This window comes from Sus scrofa, chromosome X (assembly GCF_000003025.6).
Source record: "Sus scrofa isolate TJ Tabasco breed Duroc chromosome X, Sscrofa11.1, whole genome shotgun sequence".
In the NCBI taxonomy this organism is placed as follows: domain Eukaryota; kingdom Metazoa; phylum Chordata; class Mammalia; order Artiodactyla; family Suidae; genus Sus; species Sus scrofa.
The window spans coordinates 61,035,875-61,055,357 of NC_010461.5; the positions used below are offsets into that span (position 1 = coordinate 61,035,875).

Sequence of the window (19,483 nt, forward strand, 5' to 3'; positions counted from 1 at the left end):
ATTGACCCATTGGTTTTTTAGTAGCATGTTGTTTAGTCTCCATGTAGTAAGTTTTTTATCATTTCTTTTCCTGTGGTTGATTTCTAATTTCATGCCATTGTGGTCATAGAAGATACTTGAAATAATTTCTATACTCTTAAATTGGTTGAGGTTAGCTTTGTGCCCTAATACGTGATCAATCCTTGAGAATGTTCCATGTGCACTTGAGAAGCATGTATATTCTGTTTTTTTTGATGTAATGTGATTAAAATATCGATTAAGTCTACCTTTTCTGTTGTGTCCTTTAGGATCTCTGTTGCTTTGTTGATTTTCTGTCTAGAGGATCTGCCTATTGATGTGAGTGTAGTGTTAAAATCTCCTACTCTGATTGTATTCCCATCACTTTCTCTATTTATGTCTGTTAGTATTTGTTGTAGGTATCTGGGTGCTCCTATATTAGGGGTATACATATTGAAAATTATAATATCCTCTTCTCGAATGGATCCTTTTACCATTAAATAGTGTCCTTCTTTGTCTTTCTTTATGGTCTTCATTTTAAAGTCTATTTTTTCTGATATGAGTATTGCAACTCCTGCTTTCCTGTCTTGCCTATTGACATGAAGTATCTTCAGTTCCCTCACTTTCAATCTATATGTGTCCTTCGCCTAAGGTGAGTCTCTTGTAGAAAAAAGATTGAAAATTTTTGCTTTTTTATCCAATCCGTCACTCATTGTCTTTTGATTGAAGCAATCAGTCCATTGACATTTAAGGTGATTATTGATAGATATGTATTTATTGTCATTTTAAACCTTGTTTCCAGTTGATTCTATGTTTCTCTTTTCTTCCTTTCTTTTTTTTGGTTGGATGATTTCTATTTGTTTTATGCTTGAGTACTTTTTTTTTCTTCAGTTTTCGTGAATGTAATATTTAGTTTTGATTTGTGGTTGCTCTGTTTTTTAAGTATGTTAACTCCCTATATCTTCTTGTTTTAGCCTGATAGTCATAGAGGCTCAAACCCATCATTAAAAAAAGGATCTATAGTTTCTTACTTTCCTTCCCTACATGCTATGATTTTTAAGTCTTTTTTTATATCATCTTCATATTTAGACCTGTATGCTGGCTTATCTAAGTGATTGTGGTTTCCTCTATCCTAGTTATTCTTACTTTTTTTTTAATTTGGAGAAGCACTTTCAGTATTTCTTATAGAATGGTTTTAGTATCGCTGTACTCTTTTAGCTTTTGTTTGTTGGAGAAATTCTTTTTTTTTTTTTTAGTGTTGAAGTTTATTTATTTATTTTTTAAATTTTATTTTATTTTCCCACTGTACAGCAAGAAGATCAAGTTATCCTTACATGTATACATTACATTTTTCCCCCACCCTTTGTTCTGTTGCAATATGAGTATCTAGACATAGTTCTCAATGCTATTCAGCAGGATCTCCTTGTAAATCTATTCTAAGTTGTGTCTGATAAGCCCAAGCTCCCGATCCCTCCCACTCCCTCCCCCTTCCATCAGGCAGCCACAAATCTATTTTCCAAGTCCATGATTTTCTTTTCTGTGGAGATGTTCATTTGTGCTGGATATTAGATTCCAGTTATAAGTGATATCATATGGTATTTGTCTTTGTCTTTGTGACTTACTTCACTCAGTATGAGAGTCTCTAGTTCCATCCATGTTGCTATAAATGGCATTATGTCGTTCTTTTTTATGGCTGAGTAGTATTCCATAGTGTATATAGACCACATCTTCCTAATTCAATCATCTGTTGATGGACCTTTGAGTTGTTTCCATGTCCTGGCTATTGTGGAGAAATTCTTTATTTCCCCTTCTATTTTAAACGATATTCTTGCTGGATAGAGTATTCTAGTTTGCAATTTTTTTCCTTTCAGTACTTTAAATATATCTTGCAACTCCCTTCTGACCTTTAGTGTTTCTGTAGACAAATCAGCTGATAGCCTTATGGGGGTTCCCTTACAATTAATGTTTTGCTTTTCTCTTGCTGCCTTTAGAATCCTCTCTTTAACTTTTGCTATTTTTACTATAATATGTCTTTTTTTCATCCTATTTATGTTCAACTTGTTTGGGGCCCTCTGTGCTTTCTGTATATTGATATCAGTTTCCTGTAAATTTGGAAAGTTGTTGGCCATAATTTCTTCAAATATATTTTCAATCCCCTTTTCTTTTTCTTCTCCTTCTAGAATTCCTATTATGCATAGATTGGCCCACTTTATATTATCCCATAGATCTTATAGTACTTTCATATTTTTTCATTTGGTTTTCTGTCTGCTGTCCTGATTGGGTGATTTCCATTATTCTGTCTTCCACATCACTAATTTGTTCCTCTGAATTGTTCATTCTGCTCTTTAGTGCCTTTAGCTCAGTTCGCACATCTGCTAATGAATTTTCTAATTTCTCTATGTTCCTCCTTATAATTTCTAGTTCCTTTCTAAAGGAGTCTATATTACTGTTTATATCCATTCTTAATTCTCTGATATTCAGCCTTAATTCCTTCAGTATTTTCACCATCTCCTTTTGAATTTAATGTCTGTCAGACTGCAGAGGTCCATTTCATTGTTGACTGCTTTAGGTGAATTTTCCTATTCCTTTACTGGGAATGGTTTCTGAGCTTCTTCGTCTTGCTTATGTTTTTCTTTTTCTGTGAGTTTAGGAAAGCCACACTGTAGTATTGTAAGGCTATGTCTATGCAAGAGCACCCCTTTGTATTTTGGGGGTCGTTACTCTTTGTTTTTGGTGTGGGTGTTTGAATATTTGCTGTCTCTTTCTTCAGTGTGAGTATGCTGTTATCTCCAGGATGCTCAGTGTGTTTTCAGGGAGAAGGGGGCAATGGATGGGCTCAGCATTCAATGCCTTGTCACTGGGCTCTCAACAACAGCAGGGCCCTGCAGGAAGGTGGCACATTCTACTCCTAGTTGCAGGGCCCTGGGAAGTGGCAATGAGATTAGGTAGATCTATGAAGTGTCCAGAGCATTTGGCAGTAGCAGCAGCAGGTAGCATGAGTTCCCATGGGAGTGAGAACAACAGCTAGTGTTCAGTTGCTGTTGGTGATTGGAACCAACAAGTGGTGTTTGGTCACAATGCCCTCCTCTGTGGTGCCCTTGAGGTGATTGGCACTGCAAGTTGTGCCTGTTTATGGACCCCTAGTTGTGGTGGGCCACTTCCACCTCTGGAGCATGAGATAATTACAATCGTTTGCCCCAACCTCCCTGTAGACCATACAATAAGCATCTCATTCTGCTTAGCTCCCACAGGAGGTGCTGTATAAACTGCTCCTAGTTGCAGGTTCCTGGGAAGGGACAGTGATAAAGCATCTGGGCACTTCCCAGAGTGTTTGGCAGTGGCAGCTGCAGGGTTGGCGTGTTCCCAGGGGAGTGAGAGTAACAGCGTGTGTTGTTTGGTTGCAGTGCCCTCTTTTTTTTTCTGCCAACCACTGTGGTGACTGGGGCCACAGGTGGAGCTCACTCACAGGCCCCCAGTGGTGGAAGGCCACACCTCCCTCTGGCCTACAAGATGACTGCCACAGTCTGTCCCTGCTGCCTGTAGATTATGCAAGAGGCACCACATCACACTTAGCCCCTGATACCCTTTGCCCACACAAGAGGTGCCTGGCTACTGGTAGTCTGCACAAGAAGTGTCCAGTCTCCCGTAGCCTGAGTAAGTGGCTTCTCACCACCCATAGCCTATGCCAGAGGCACTGGGTCTCCCATAGCCCAAACAAGAGGCTTCTCTTGCCTGTAGTCTGTGCCAAAGCCGCCCCTCCCTCTGAGAGCCCAAGGGCATACATGTGCTCATGGACAAGGAGTTTCCTTTGGTGGTGTGCCCCACTCCCCTCCCCCTCCCCAACAATAGCACCTTGCTTTTCCTGCTGGCCTGGACCTTCTCCAGGTTCCCTCTGCTCTGGTGTTCAATTCCTCAGCCTGTAGCACACTGGTCTCCTGCCCATGGGGCACTGCTTCTTAGCCCCTTAGACTGTCTCCTCACAGCCAACCCTAGTCCCCTGCCCAGGACTGACCTCCAGAGCCTAAGTCTCAGTGCCTAACCCCCACCTGAGAATCTCAGGCTGTGGTGTCCAGGGCGGTGGTTCAGATGATCTTTGCAGCTCTCACTCTCCTTTGCCCTCCTCAGTCCAGCTGCTCTGCTTTTCTCAGCAACTTTATTGTCCCTCTGTCTCGGCTGAACTCCCTGTTGGTTAGGCAGCTTCCCAGGATGTGGTTTCCCTTTCTCCTTCACAGCTCCCTCTTAGAATTCTAGTTCCGTCCTGATTAGTTTTTTTTCTCTCTCTTTTCTTTTGTTCTACCCAGTCAAGAGTTTCTTGACCATTTTGGAGGTTTAAGTTCTTCTGCCAGCATTCAGTAGATGTTCAGTGTGAGTCATTTTACATGTAGATGTGTTTTTTTTTTTGATGTGTTTGTGGGAGAAGGTGAGCATGACCTCTTACTCCTTCACCATCTTGCTCCCTCCCCAGAAGGCCTCTATTGTTATATGCTTCCATCTAAGAACTGTTTTTGTAGCATGCCATAGATTTTGTATCATTGTGTTTTCACTGTCCTTTTTCTTAAAGTATTTTTTAATTTCCCTTTTGATTGCCTCATGGACCCATTCGTTCTTCAGTGTCATATTGTTTAGTCTCCATTTAGTTGGTTCTTTCTCATTTGTTTTCCTGTGGTTGATTTGTTGTTTCAGGCCATTGTGGTCAGAGAATATACTTGAAATAACTGGCATCCTCATAGGTACTATTTGGGTTCATTTCTGCTGAGCCTAAAGAGGAACCCCCTCCTTCTATTTTAAATGATATACTTATTGGGTAGATTATTCTAAGCTGAAAACTTTTTTATTTTTTTGAACTTTGAATATATCTTGCCACTCTCTTCTGACCTGAGTGTTTCTGTAAAGAAATCAGCTGATAGCCTTAGAGGGTTTCTCTTACAATTAACCCTTTGTTTTTCTCTTGCTGCCTTTAGAATTCTCTCCTTATCTTTAACTTTTGCTATTTTTATTATAATATGTATTGATGTGGGTCTGTTTGGGTTCAACTTGATTGGGGCCCTCTGTGCTTCCTATAATTTGATATCTGTTTCCATTGGGCATTGACAGTTTTTATCCATAATTTCTTCAAATACATCTTTAATTCTCTTTTCTTTTTCTTCTCCTTCTGGAATCCCTATTATGCATGGATTAGCCTGATTTATATTGTCCCTTAGATCTCATATTTCTTTCATATTTTTTCATTTGGTTTTCTGTCTGCTATCCTGATTGGGTGATTTCCATATTCTATCTTCCAAGTCATTAATTCTTTCTTCTTCATTATTCATTCTGCTCTTTAGTGACTTTAACTCAGTTTGCATCTCCATGAATGAATTTTCTAATTTTTCTGGGATACTCCCTATATTGTCTAGTTCCTTTCTAAGGTAATCTGAATTACTGCTCATATCCACTCTTAATTCCTTCAGTATTTTCACTATCTCCCTTTTGAACTCAGTGCCTATTAGACTGAAGAGGGTCTGTTTCATTGTTCGCTCCTTCAGCTTAATTCTCCTGTTCTTTTAACTGGGAACTGTCCCTGAGCTTCTTCATTTTGCTTATATTTTTCTTATTCTTTGAGTTTAGAGAAAATAACTACTGTAGTCTTGGAGGGCTCTTTATATGCAGGAGTGTTCCTTGGTAATTTGTGAGGGCTTACTTTTTTTTGGCATGAAGGCTGCTTTTGTGTTGGATGATTGCTGTCTCTTTCCTCAGTGTGTACAGGCTGTTCTCCCTTTGATCGTGGTTGTGCTGGTGTACCACCTGTGCGTGCTTCCTGGGAGATGGCAGCAAAGGGCAGGGCCTGTAATCAGGGCCTGGTTGCTGGTTCCTTGACAGTGGTAAGAACTTATGGGGAGGTGGCACAGGCTGCTCCTGGTTTCACTGCACTGAGATGTGGCAGTGACCCTCAGGCAGATGTAGGCAGAGCCCAGAGCCTTTTGCAGTGGCAACAGCAGGGTATGTGCATTCCCAGGGGAGTGAGCATAGCAATGGGTGATGTTAAGTTGCAGTGCCTTCCTCTTAAGTGTCCCCTGAGTTTTCTGGGACCACATGTGATGCCTGTTCATGGACCCTTTGTGGTGGTGGGCCACCCCCACCTCTCAGTCTGAGATGGCTGAGATGCTTTGCCCCCTCCACTCATAACCCATGCAAGAGGCACCATGCTGCCCAAGAGCCCATGCAAGAGGGGCCCTGCCACCCAAGAGCCTGTGCATGTGCAGAGAAAGATATTCCTATGACAGTCCTGCCCTTCCTCTCACCCTTCCCAACAATGGTGCCTTGCTTCTCCTGCAGGCCCAGGCTTCCTCCCTTGCTCCCTTTGCTGTGGTGCTCTACTCCCCAGTCTGTGGCACACTGCTCCCTAGCTTCTCAGGCTTTCTCCACACACCTAACCCTATTCCTTTCCCTGGATCTGACCTCCACAGTCTTAGTCTCAGCAACCAGCCCCCACCTGAGCATCTCATGCTGTGGTGTCCAGGGGCAGGGGTACCAATAGTTTATGTGGCTCTCTGTTTTACACTTCTCAGTCCAGCTGCTGTGCTTTTCTCCAAGACTTTGAGGTCCCTCCATCTTGGCTGGTTAGGTGGCTTCCCAGGGTGTGGGTTCCTTTCAACTTAGCTTCCTCTCAGGAGTGCTAGTTCCATCCTGATTCCTTATTGCTCTCTTTTTTCCTTTTGTTCTACATAGTTATGTGGAGGAATTCTTGCCCTTTTTGGAGGTTTAAGGTATTCTGCTATCATTTAGGAGATGTCCTGTGCAAATCATTCTACATGTAGATGTTTATTTTTGATGTGTTTGTGGGAGAAGTTGAGTGTCACATCTTATTCCTCTACCATCATGATCCCACCCTCTAGTTTTTCTTCTTTCCCAATTTGGATTGCTTTTATTTCTTCTCTGATTGCCATAGCTAGGACTTCCAAAACTATGTTGAATAGTAGTGGCAAAAGTGGGCATTCTTGTCTTGTTCCTGATCTTAGAGGGAATGCTTTCAGCTTTTAACCACTGAGTATATATGGCGTTTATTATGTTGAGTTTGGTTTCCTCCATGCCAACTTTCTGGAGGATTTTTATCATAAATGGGTGTTTTGTGAAAAGCTTTTTCTGTATCTATTGAGATGATCATACAGTGTTTATTCTTCAGTTTGTTAAAGTGGTGTATTACATGATTAATTTATGTATATTGAAAAATCCTTGCATCCTTGGGATAAATCCCACTTGATCCTGGGGTATGATCATTTTAATATACTGTTAGATTCATTTTGCTAGTGTTTTGTTGAAGTTTTTGCATATATTTTCATCAGTGATATTGGCCTGTAATTTTCTTTTTAAGTTGTATCTTTGTCTGGTTTTGGTATCAGGGTAATGGTGGCCTCAATAATAAGTTTGGGAATGTTCCTTCCTCTGCAATTTTTTTGGGAAGAATTTTAGAAGGATAAGTGTTAACTCTTCTCTAAACAATTGATAGAATTTGCTTGTGAAGCCATTTGCTCCTGGACTTTTGTTTGTTGGAAATTTATAAATCGTAGTTTCAACTTGAGTACTTGAGATCCGTATGTTCATATTTTCTATTTTTTCCTGATTTACTCTTGGAAGATTGTACTTTTTAAGAATTTGTCCAGGAGCTCTCATCATGGCACAGTGGAAACAAATCTGACTAGGAACCATGAGGTTTGATCCAGCATTGCTGTGAGCTGTGGTGTAGGTCATAGATGAGGCTTGGATCTGGCATTGCTGTGGCTCTGGCTTAGGCCAGCTGTAGCTCTGATTAGACCCCTAGCCTGGGAACCTCCATATGCTATGGATGTGGCCCTAAAAAAAAGCAAAAAAAAAAAAGAATTTGTCTATTACTTCTAGGTTGTCCATTTTATTGGCTTGCTTTTATAGTTGCTTCTAGTAGTCTCTTATTGTTCTTTGTTTTTTGGTGGTGTTGGGTGTAAATTCTCCTTTTTCATTTCTAATTTTATTGATAAGATACCTGTCCTTTTTTGTCAATGGGTCTGGCTAAAGCTTTATTAATTTTGTTTATCTTTTCAATAAACAAGCTTTATTTTCATTGATTTTGTCTATTGTTTTTATTGTCTTTATTTCTTTTATTTCTGCTCTGATCTTTATAATTTCTTTCCTTCTACTAACTTCGGATTTTGTTTGTTCTTCTTTCTCTAATTGCTTTAGGTGTAATGTTATGTTATTTATTTGAGATTTTTCTTGTTTCTTGAGGTAATATTTTATTGCTGTAAACTTTCCACTGAGAACCATTTTTGCTGCATCCCATAGTTTTGGGGTCATTGTGTTTTCCTTTTCATTTGTCTCTAGGTATTTTTTTAACTTTCCTCTTTGATTTCTTCCATTTTTTGAAATGTGATCCATTTGTTGTTAAGTAGCATGTAGTTTGGTCCCCAGGTATTTGTGTTTTTGCCTTTTTTTCCTTGTAGTTGATTTCTAGTCTTATAGCATTGTGGTCAGAAAATATGCTTGATGATTTCAATTTTCTTAAATTTTCCAAGGCTTGCATTGTGGTCCAGCATGTGATCTATCTTGAAGAATATTCATTGCACACATGAGAAGAATGCATATTCTGTTGTTTTCAGATAGAATGTTCTATAAATATTAATTAAATCTATCTGGTTCAATGTGTCATTTAAAGCATGTATTTCCTTATTGATTTTATGCCTAGAGTATATTTTCATTGCTATAAGTGAGGTGTTAAAATCCCCACTATTGTTGTTTTACTGTCATTTTCACCTTTTCAGGCTGTCAGCATTTGCCTTATATATTGAGGTGATCCTATTTTCGGTGTATATTATGTTTAGAATTGTTATATCTTCTCCTTGTTTGACTCTTTGATCACTATGCAGTGTCCTTTGTCTCTTGTAACCATGTTTATTTTAAAGTCTGTCCTATTTGATATGAGTATTGCTACTTCAGCTTTCTATTGATTTCCATTTGAATACTTTCTTCCATTCCCCCACTTTCAGTCTTTTTGTATCCCTAGATCTGAACTGTGTCTCTTGTATATAGCATATCTACTGGTCTTGTTTCTGGAGCCATTGAGTCAGTCTATATCTTTTGGTTGGAGTATTTATTCTGTTCACATTTAAGGTAATTATTGATAAGTATGTTCTAAATGTCATTTTGTTAGTTGTTTTGGCTTTTTTTTGTAGGTTTTTTTCTTCCCTTCCTTTTTTTTTCCTCTTCTCTAGTGATTTTATGACTATCTTTAGTGTTGTGTTTATATTGCTTTTTCTTTTTTTGTGTGTGTATCTATTTCAGATTTTGGTTTGCATTTATTATACAATATGTATATAGCAGTCTATATATGTATAGAAGATTGTTTTAAGTTCCTGGTATCTTGATTTCAAATGCCTTTCCAATATCTGCATTTGTTTTCTCCTCTTCCCATGATAGCGGATTTTGGTAACTTATTTGTGTGTGGATGACTTCCTACTCTATATTTGCCTTTACCTATGAGTGTTCCCACTAATAATTTTCTTGTTTCTGGTTGTGACATTTTCTTTTCCACCTAAGAGAAGTTCCCTTATCATTTGTTGTAATGCTGGTTTTTTGATGCTGAATTCTCTTAGCTTTTTCTTGTCTGTGAAGATTTGATTTCTCCATCTACCTGAATGAGAGCCTTGATGGGTAGAATATTCTTGGTTGTAGGTTTTTCCCTTTCCTCACTTTAAATATATCATGCCACTCCCTTTCAGCCTTCAGAATTTCACTGAAAAAAATCTGCCAATAATCTTATGGGGATTACTTTGTATATTATTTGTTGCTTTTCCCTTTTAATATTTTCTCTTTGTCTTTAATTTTGGTCAATTTGGTTAATGTGTGTCTCAGGTTGTTCCTCCTTGTGTTTATTCTATATGGTATCTTTGTGCTTCCTGGATTTGAATGAATGATTCTTTTCCCATGTTAGGGAAGTTTTCAGCTATTATCTTATCAAATATTTTTTCTAGCCCTTTATCTCTTCCTTTTCTGGCACCCCTAAAAGGCAAATTTTGGTGCATTTAATTTTGTCTCAGATTTCTCTTACACTGTCCTCATTTCTTTTCATTCTTTTGCTTTATTCTGTTCTGCACCAGTGATTTCCACCAGGTTGTCTTCCACCTCACTTATTTGTTCTGCTTCCTATGTTCTGCTGTTTATTTCTTCTAGCGAATTTTTTTAGGTTATTGTATTTTTCAAGTCTCCTTGTTTAATCTTTAAATCTCCTATTTCTTTGTTAAATGTTTCTTGTAATTTATTGATCTTCACCTCCAGTTTTGTTTTTTTTTTTCTGAACTCTCAGATCATCCTTACTATCATTACTCTAAAGTCTTTTTCAGGTAGGTTGCTTATGTCCACTTCACTTGTTGTTCTCCTTGGGTTTTGTCTTTTTCCTTCATCTGGCTCATGTTTCACTGCCTTTTCATTTTGTCTAACTTTCTCTGTGGTCACCTTTTTGCAGGCTACAGGGTTGTAGCCTCTCATTCTGGTATCTGTCCCCTGGTGAGTGAAGTTGATACAGATGCTTGTGCAGGCTTCCTGATGGGAGGGAGTTGTGCCTGCTCATTGGTGGGTGGAGGTGGGTCTTGTCCCTCTGGTGTGCAGGGGATGTCAAGAGATGTGTTTTGAGGTGGCTGTGAGCTATGACTTTACACAGCCTTTGTGCTGATGGGTGGGTCTGTGTTTCCACCCTGCTGGTTTTTTGGCTTGAGGCATTCCAGCACTGGAGTCTGAAGCCTCTTTGGGTGGCCAGTTCTTATTGCCAAAATGATTATCTCTAGGAGATATCACACTTATCAATACTTCCTGGGTCCTGCCACCAGTGTCCTTGCCCCCAGAGTGAGCCACAGCTGACCTCTACCTCTCTAAGACGTAGATCTACACTTATGTTTAGCTCAGAGTCTTATGGAGTCACTGCTTTGTCTTAGGTCCCAATACACATGGTAACTTGTGTGCACCCTTCCAGAATGGAGTCTCCATTTCCCCCCATCCTGTGGAGCTCCTGCCCTCAAGCCCTGCTAGCCTTCAAAGCCAAATTCTCTTGGGGCTTCTCCTTCTGATGCCAGACCCTCAGCCTGGGAGACTTACATGGGGCTCAGAACTCTCACTCCTATGAGAGAACCTCTGCGATGTAATTATTTTCCAGTTTTTGTGTCACTCACCTGTAAGGTTTGGGATTTTATTATGTCACAAAGTTGCCCTTCCTACTGTCTCCTATTGGCTTCTTTTTTGCCTTTGAATGTGACATTTTTTTTTTGGTAGTTTCCAGACGTTTTGGTTGATGATTATTCAGAAGTTAGCTGTGATTTTGTTGTTTTTGTTTTTGTCAGTGGAGGTGAGCTCAAGTCTTTCTATTCCACCATTTTGTCTGAAATCAAGGGTCCACTTTCTTTTTTTATTTTTTTTAGGGTGGCACCTGTGGCATATGGAAGTTCCCATATGGGATCTAATTGGAGCCACAGCTGCCAGCCTATGCCACAGCCACAGCAACATGGGATCTGAGCCATGTCTGTAACCTACACCAGAACTCATGGCAATGCTGGATCCTCAATCCACTGGGTGAGGCCAGGGATCAAACCCACATCCTCATGGATATTAGTCAGATTCATTTCTGATGTGCCATAATGGGAACTCCTGATGGGCCACTTTTAATTAGATGCTAGCTGCCTCTTTCTGCAGCATGTCATGGCCATTATACCATTAATATTGGTTGTGCAAGTGCAGTGGCCTGTACATACTTCTGAGACAGTGGTGGTAGCAATTGGTTCCTATTCACCACCTGTTTGTGTTCCTAGGATGGCTCGGGCAATGATTGGTGCCTTCTCCTCTGTTTCACAGCAGCAGCAGTGGCCTGCACACTCTTGAGAAATAGGAAGTGCTTGGCATCTGCTTGTGTGTTGCCTTTTGGCTGAAATAGCATACACACTCCAGGGATAGTGGGGGCAATGCTTGGCCCCTGCTTGTGTGTCTCATAGCAGTGGCCGTTGCCCCTTACATTCTTGGGAAATGGGGGCAGCGCTTGGAGCCTGCTCATGAGTCTTGTAGTGGCAGCAGTGGCACATGCCTACCTCTGGAGCCCACAATGTTGGCAGCAGCCTGTGCCCAACACCAGAACTCACATAAGTGGTGTCATATTGTGTGAGAGCTGGTGAAGGGAAGGAAGCTCCTATGGCATTCTCACCCCTCTCCTTTTGTGCTCCCCAACAATGGTGCCTTGCCTCTCTGGCAGGCCCAGCTTTCTTCCAAATACACTCTAAGTTGCTATTCTTCAGCCATGTTGGATTTCTCTGGGCAGCCCACATGGGTCCTCTCCCTGTATCTGTCTGACCTCTGAAGCCTGTTGTTCAGCACCAGGCACCTGCCCACACTTGCAGAGGAGTATCTCAGGCTGAGGAACACAAGGAGCTCTGAAGCTCCTCCTCAATCCAGTGTGATCTCTTCACCAGTGAAGGGACTTCCCAGGGCAGGGGAATCTTTCCTCCTTCACAGCTCCTTCCTTGGGGCTAAGGTCCTGTCATAATTCTTTTTTCTTTTTGTCCTAACTGGTTACATGGGTTTTTTTTTTTTTTTTTTGCTCTTTTGGAAATCTTAGTTTTTCTGCCAGTGTTCAATAAATGCTCTATGTAAATTGTTCCACTTGTGGATGTATTTCTTTTATGGCCACACCCACAGCATATGGAAATTCCAAGACCAGAGATTTAATCTTAGTCATAGATTGAAATCTTCACCACAGCTGTGGCAACACCAGATTCTTAACCCACTTCACTAGGCTGATTGAACTCACACTTCCACAGCAACCCAAGCCCTTTAAGTCAGATTCTTAAACTACTGCACCAGAGTGGGAACTCCTGCAGATGTATTTTTGAATGTATTTCTGAAAGGACCTGAGCCTCATGTCCTACTCCTCTGCCATCTTTATCCCCTCCATCTTGTCTTTTTTTTGTCTTTTAGGGCTGCATTCATGGCATATTGAGGTTCACAGGCTAGGGGTCCAATCAGAGCTGTAGCTGCTGTCCTATACCAGAACCACAGCAACTTGGGATCTGAGCCACGTCTGTGACCTACACCACAGCTCACAACAACATCGGATCCTTAACCCACTGAGTGAGACCAGGGATTGAACCCATGTCCTCATGGATGCTAGTCAGTTTCATTTAACCACTAAGCCATGGCAGGAACTCCCATCTTGTATTTTTAATAATAACCATTCTACCAGGTGTAAGATGATATCTCATTGAGGTTTCGATTTCCTTTTCTCTGATGATTAGAGAGTTGAGCAATTTTTCATGTACTTGTTGACCATTTATGTATCTTCTTTACAAAAAAGTCTTTTCAGATCCTCTGCTCATTTTATGTGTTTAATTAATTAATTAATCTTTTTAGGACAACACCTGTGGCATATGAAGATTCCCAGGCTAAAGGTCCAATCAGAGCTGTATCTGCTGACCTACACCACAGGCACAGCAACACAATATCCAAGCTGCCTCTGCAACCTACATCACAGCTCATGGCAACACCAGATCCTTAACCTGCTGAGTGAGGCCAGGGATCAAACCTGCATTCTCATGGATACTAGGCAGATTCTTTTCCTCTGAGACATGATGGGAACTCCTGCTCATTTTATTTTATTATATATTTTTAGGGCCACACCCATGGCATATGGAGGTTCACTACTCATTTTAAAATCAGATTTTTCTTTACTATTGAGTTGTCTGCTTTCTTTATATATTTTGGATATTATCAGATATATTATTTGTAAATATTTTCTCCAATTCAATAGATTGTCTTTTAATTTTGTTTGTTTCCTTTGTTGTGTAGAAGCTTTTCAGTTTTATGGAGTCCCAGCTTTATTTTTGCTTTTGTTACCTTTGCATTTGGTGTCAAATAAAAAAAAATTATATTCACTACAGATGTCAAGGAGTTTACCATCCATGTTTTAGTCTAGAATTTTTATGGTTTCAGGTATTACATCAAGTTTTTAATCCATTTTGAGTTAATTTTCATGTATCATGTAAGATTGTGGTCATTTCATTCTTTTACATGTGGCTGTACAAGTTGCTTTTTTCTCAATTCAGCATTTTCTTTTTTGCTCTGAACTTGTGACTATTTTTCAGCTTTCTTACAAAGTTAATTCTGACAGATGTTTGCTCAGTTATTTAGTGTTTCTTTTGAGGAAAAGGCTCTTGGTGCAACCTACTCCACAAATTTTGCTTCCCCTTCGATTCTTTTAAAACTGTGTCAAATGTATTTTTATCCTTCAGTGGCAGATAGAGTAGGCAGCTCTGGACTGGTTTTACACTTACCCATTCAAAGCTCATGAGGACCTCAGCCTGCTACCTTAGCTATCATATTGAATTAAATGTCTCTAGTGTCAGCCCAACCCCAAAATATATTTCTCATTCTCTTGGTGAAGAACCTTCAAAATCTACATACATCCCTTCCAAGTTATCTGCCAATATTCATTAGAAAATCAAGTAATTTTTTTCTTGGTGGAATTCTTTTTATTTTTCCTCTAATTATTCACATTACTCTCTGGATTTTATTTTGGTGTGAGCTAAACTTATTGTAGAACACATCAGGAAAAAATAATACTTTCCTACTACAAGTAGAAAATAATTTTATGGGGCCTGTCTTACTTCCCACATACTCCATAACTCTCAGGTATCCCCCTTTATAACTGTCAGGCTGCAAAAATTGGAAACTAATTTTATCTTAAGTAAGTAAAGTAAGTGGAATTTATTAGAATGAAACTAGGTATGTCACAGAATTCGATACCATTGTAGCTCTGGGGACCTCAGAACAGGAGAGTTTGAGCCTTCCTTCTAATGCTTTGCCATTAAAGTGATTCATTTTAGTCTCTCTGTGTCTAAGTTCAAAATCACAACTTTATAAGAGAGAATCTGACCTACCCTGTTTGGATTAGGTGTATGTATACTTAAACCATTCATTTATGGCATACATTCATAATATATACTATGGTCTGAATGCTTGTGTTTCCCCAAGATGTATATGTTGAAATCCTCAATGTACATTCAGTGTAATGACATTAGGAAGTGGGGCTTTAAGGAGGGGCTTAGGTCATGAGGGTGGAGATCTTATGAATAGGATTAGTGATATTATAAAAGAGACATCACAGAGCTCACCAGTGGTGACATTGTGAGAAGTCAACAGTCTGCATCCTGGAAGAGGGCTTTCAATCAAGCTTGACCGTGCTAGTACCTTGATCTTGGATTTTCAGCCTCCAGAATTGTGAGAAAGAAATTTATATTGTTTATAAGCTGCTCAGTCTGTAGTATTTTATTGTAGTAGCCTGAATGGACTAAAACAATATATCTAGAGATGTATTAAATAGATAGTATAGATAATAATATATGTAAGATATAAAGAGATTTATTAGTAATTGGCTTATATGATTGTGGGGGCTGATTAGGCAAATTCAAAGTCTATAGGGCAGACTATCTGAAAATATAGGCTAGACCACTTGAGCAAAAGCTGAAGCTGCTATCCATGGGCAGAATCTATTCTTCTTCAGGAATGATTCTACTTTCCTTTCAAGGCCTTTCAACTTAGTAGATAAAATCCACCTATACTATCTAGGATAATCTCATTGAAGTTATCTGTTTATAGACTTTTTAATTTAATTTAATTTTACTTTTTAGGGCCACACATGCAGAATATGGAAGTTCCCAGGCTAGGGGTTGAATCAGAGCTATAACTTCCAGCCTACACCACATCCACAGCAATGAGGGATCTGAGATGTGTCTGTAACCTGCACCACAGCTCACGGCAATGCCAGATCCCTGAGCAAGGCCAGGGATTGAACCCACATCCTCATGGATGCTAGTTAGATTCATTTCAGCCGTGCCACAATGGGAACTCCTGTTTATAGACGTTAATCACATCTCCAAACACCTTCCACAGCAACAACTAGACTTGTGTATGACTAAATAATGAGGGACAGTAGACTTGCCCTTGCCAAGCTGACACATAACACATGGAGTGTGGACTCATATCTGTGCATTTGGGCTCAGATTGGTAGATTAGAACCAAGTAATAACCAGAAAAGGAGGAACTGCAGATAATATGGGGAGGCAATCCTATGGATTCCCTTAAAAAGTCCATGCAACAGCTCTGAAGTTAACATAAGCAGAAGCATAATTTATTGAGACATTAATTTGTGTGGTTTCTCTCCATATATATTTTTCCTACCCCATTACAAAAACAAAGGCTTTTGTACTGTCCTACCTCAAAGGAGTTATAACTTAAACCAGAAGATACCTAGAGGAAATTTCCTTTTGTGGTAAAAAAAAATTATCACCCATAGTTATCATGGAAACTACAGAGCCATCAGATTTTCAGGGTAATAAGCAGACATAAACAATGAGGGTATTATTGTTAGCCTCCATTGTTCAAGAACCATACAAACCTCCAATATTCTTCCGTAACTTATGGGAAGTAAGGACCTCAAAATTGACTTGTATTTAATTTCCCACCAGCACAGTGGGGTGAAAATTTGGAGTTGGATTTAATTAAATTTCAATAAAATAATGTGGCATTTCTTGCACTCCCATTTGTGGGGTTAAGAATTATAATTGTTGCACATATAGTAAGCTTGACCCCAGAAAAAATTCCTTCCTCCATCCCAATTCTAAATTTGTAGAGAAGATACTCTGAATAGATTAGTTGAGTCTGACCCCTACCCCCACAGAGATCATAGGAATGGTATAATACTGATCATTATGATCATAGAAAAAGTGTAATATTGAAATCCAAACACTGAGATCATAGGAATGGTATAATACTGATCATTATGATCATAGAAAAAGTGTAATATTGAAATCCAAACACTGGGATTCTGCTCTATCACTATGTATATTGAGAATGTAATTTCCCAGAGGAAGTGAGGGTGATCTGTTTAAAATATCCAGTACAACACTGCCATTGACTCCTTTCCCTCTGTCCAATCCAGATGGAGTCATCATATACCTAATTATTAACTGGTCTGATTTTCAGTGTTTGTATTTCAATATAGGTAGCTGGGAAGCAGCTTCAGCTTAAGTTATCTCTCATAAATGATGCAACTTCAAAATTATACTATTTGAACCCAAGTCCCTCTCTGTCCTATAGTTCCAGAATTAATATCCCAAATTCCCAAATCAACCTCCTGATGCCTACCACTGATACAGCCAATCCTAATTGGACCTCCAAAGTATGGGCAGATATCTCATATAGATATCTAGTATACATATTTCCTTTTAAAAAGGCTAGTGTTTCTAGAATCTTGACTACTAAGGGAGATCTTGAGATGAGTGGTCCTGTTCATTCTACAGTGAATGGGGAGATATTTTATTCAATTGGCTTTGTGAGGATTATTGATGATTTCTGACTACCATCTGGCTATATTTGTTTGTCTTACCCAGGTGTTTCTGGGGGGAAACATAATTTTTATTTATAAAATAAATATAAATTTATTTATTTCTGGTGTTTATGAGGAAATGCCAGATAAATAATGCAGAAATATCATATAAATAATCACCTAATTAATTAATCAATCCGGTCAACAAATGTTTATTAAATGCTTTCTACTACTAGATACTGGTATAAGTGCTAAGTGTGCAACCCCTCACATGCCACCAATCTTAAGTGACAAGGTTATACATTGAATAAGTATAATTATACTATAAATAATATAGCATCATTCTAAAATGTCACAAATTTCCCCTTACATTTAACTACATAAATATCCTTTCTTCTTACAAAGCTCAACAGAGATTCATGTTCAGAATCAAACAGGATCATTATAAATCAATAATAAAATGACAATATAAAATGCTAATGATATTCTCCTTCAATAACAATACAACTTCTCACCCCAGAAAGCTCACTACAAAGGTTATATATTTTATAATCTAAAAGAGCATCATCATAACCAAACAATATATTAAAACAGCATAAAATATCAATTGTTATCCATCCTCTAAAATTTAAACCTACCAGCCTCCTTCTATGTATTCAAACACTTCTTCAAAAATAAACACCCATCAGTCTTTGAGCAGTCATTGAAGGGGAAAGAACTGCGGGTGTGTGTATGTGTGTGTGCACATGTGAGTGCATGCATGAGTGTGTGGACAAGGAGGTGGAGATGGCTGAATTAAGAGTCCTAACTCCTTGGACTCCATTTGCTATTCTCTTTTTTCTCCCACACACCTATCTGGTGGTGGTGGGCATTTAAATTTGTGTTTCTTTTCATTCGTTTTGAGCTTTTAAAACTTTAGGGATGGGGTAGTGAGAAAAGCAGGAAAGGGTAATGGAGGAGAGTAGTAGCATAAAAGCAGGAGGAGTACATGGAGATGAAGAAGAGGATTAACCTGGAGTTAAGGGACAGACCCCTGAAGGAGGTGACAGAGTTGGTCCTTGATAATTGCCTATGTGTCAATGGGGAAATTGATGGCATGAATGATACTTTAAAAAAAACCTGGAGTTTCTGAGTATAGCTAATGCGAAACTAAGTTCACTGGCCTGGCTGCCCAGCTTAAATAAACTTCAAAAGTTAGAACTTAATAATATAATTTCTGGAGGCCTGGAAGTCCTGGCAGGGAACTGCAAATCTTACCTACCTCAATTTGAGTGGAAACAAAATAAAAGATCTCAGTATAGTAGAAGCTCTGCAAAATCTTAAAAAGTTGAAAAGTCTTGACTTGTTTAACTCTGAGATCACAAACCTGGAAGGTTATAGAGAAAGTATTTTTGAGCTGCTGCAGCAAATCACATACTTAGATGGATTTGACCAGGAGAATAATAAAGCACAAGACTCAGAAGAAGAGACTGATGAGGATGGAGATGATGAAGATGAAGAGAAAGATGAAGCTGGTCCACCTGAAGGATATGAGGAGGACGAGGATGATGATGAGGATGAAGATGAACCAGGCTCAGAATTGGGAGAGGGAGAAGAGGAAGTGGGCCTCTCATATTTAATGAAAGAAGACATTCAGGATGAGGAAGATGATGATGACTATGATGAAGAAGAAGAAGAGGAGGAAGAAGAAGGTCTTCGAGGGGAAAAGAGGGAAAGAGATGCTTAAGACGATGGAGAGGAAGAATATGACTACATCATTCTAAGACAAGATTCCCTAATGTGTCTGGGTGTGCAATAGAGTGATCACATCTTTGTTTCTTCATATACAATAGCTATCCTTACAGAAGATAACATGTAACTTTTTATAGGAAAAGTGTGGTTTTACTATTTTTGCCTTATCATTCCAAATAAGATTAACTAGTCTGTTAACGATCATATTGTAAGTAGAGAAATCTTCATTGACCCCATTGTGAAATTTCCTAGCAATTTATTTAGAATCTTAGCTTTTCTAATTAAAGCTCACTGTATTAGTCAATTTTATCATAATTAAACATGATTGCTTTTACACAGTGTAATATGGTGCATTTCATTCATAAGTTTTTAAGGTTATTTATAAATTAA

At 39.0% G+C, this 19,483-nt stretch overlaps 1 pseudogene; it reads left to right on the plus strand.

The window, feature by feature from the left end:
* Positions 17,873-19,160, plus strand: LOC100152601 (annotated as a pseudogene).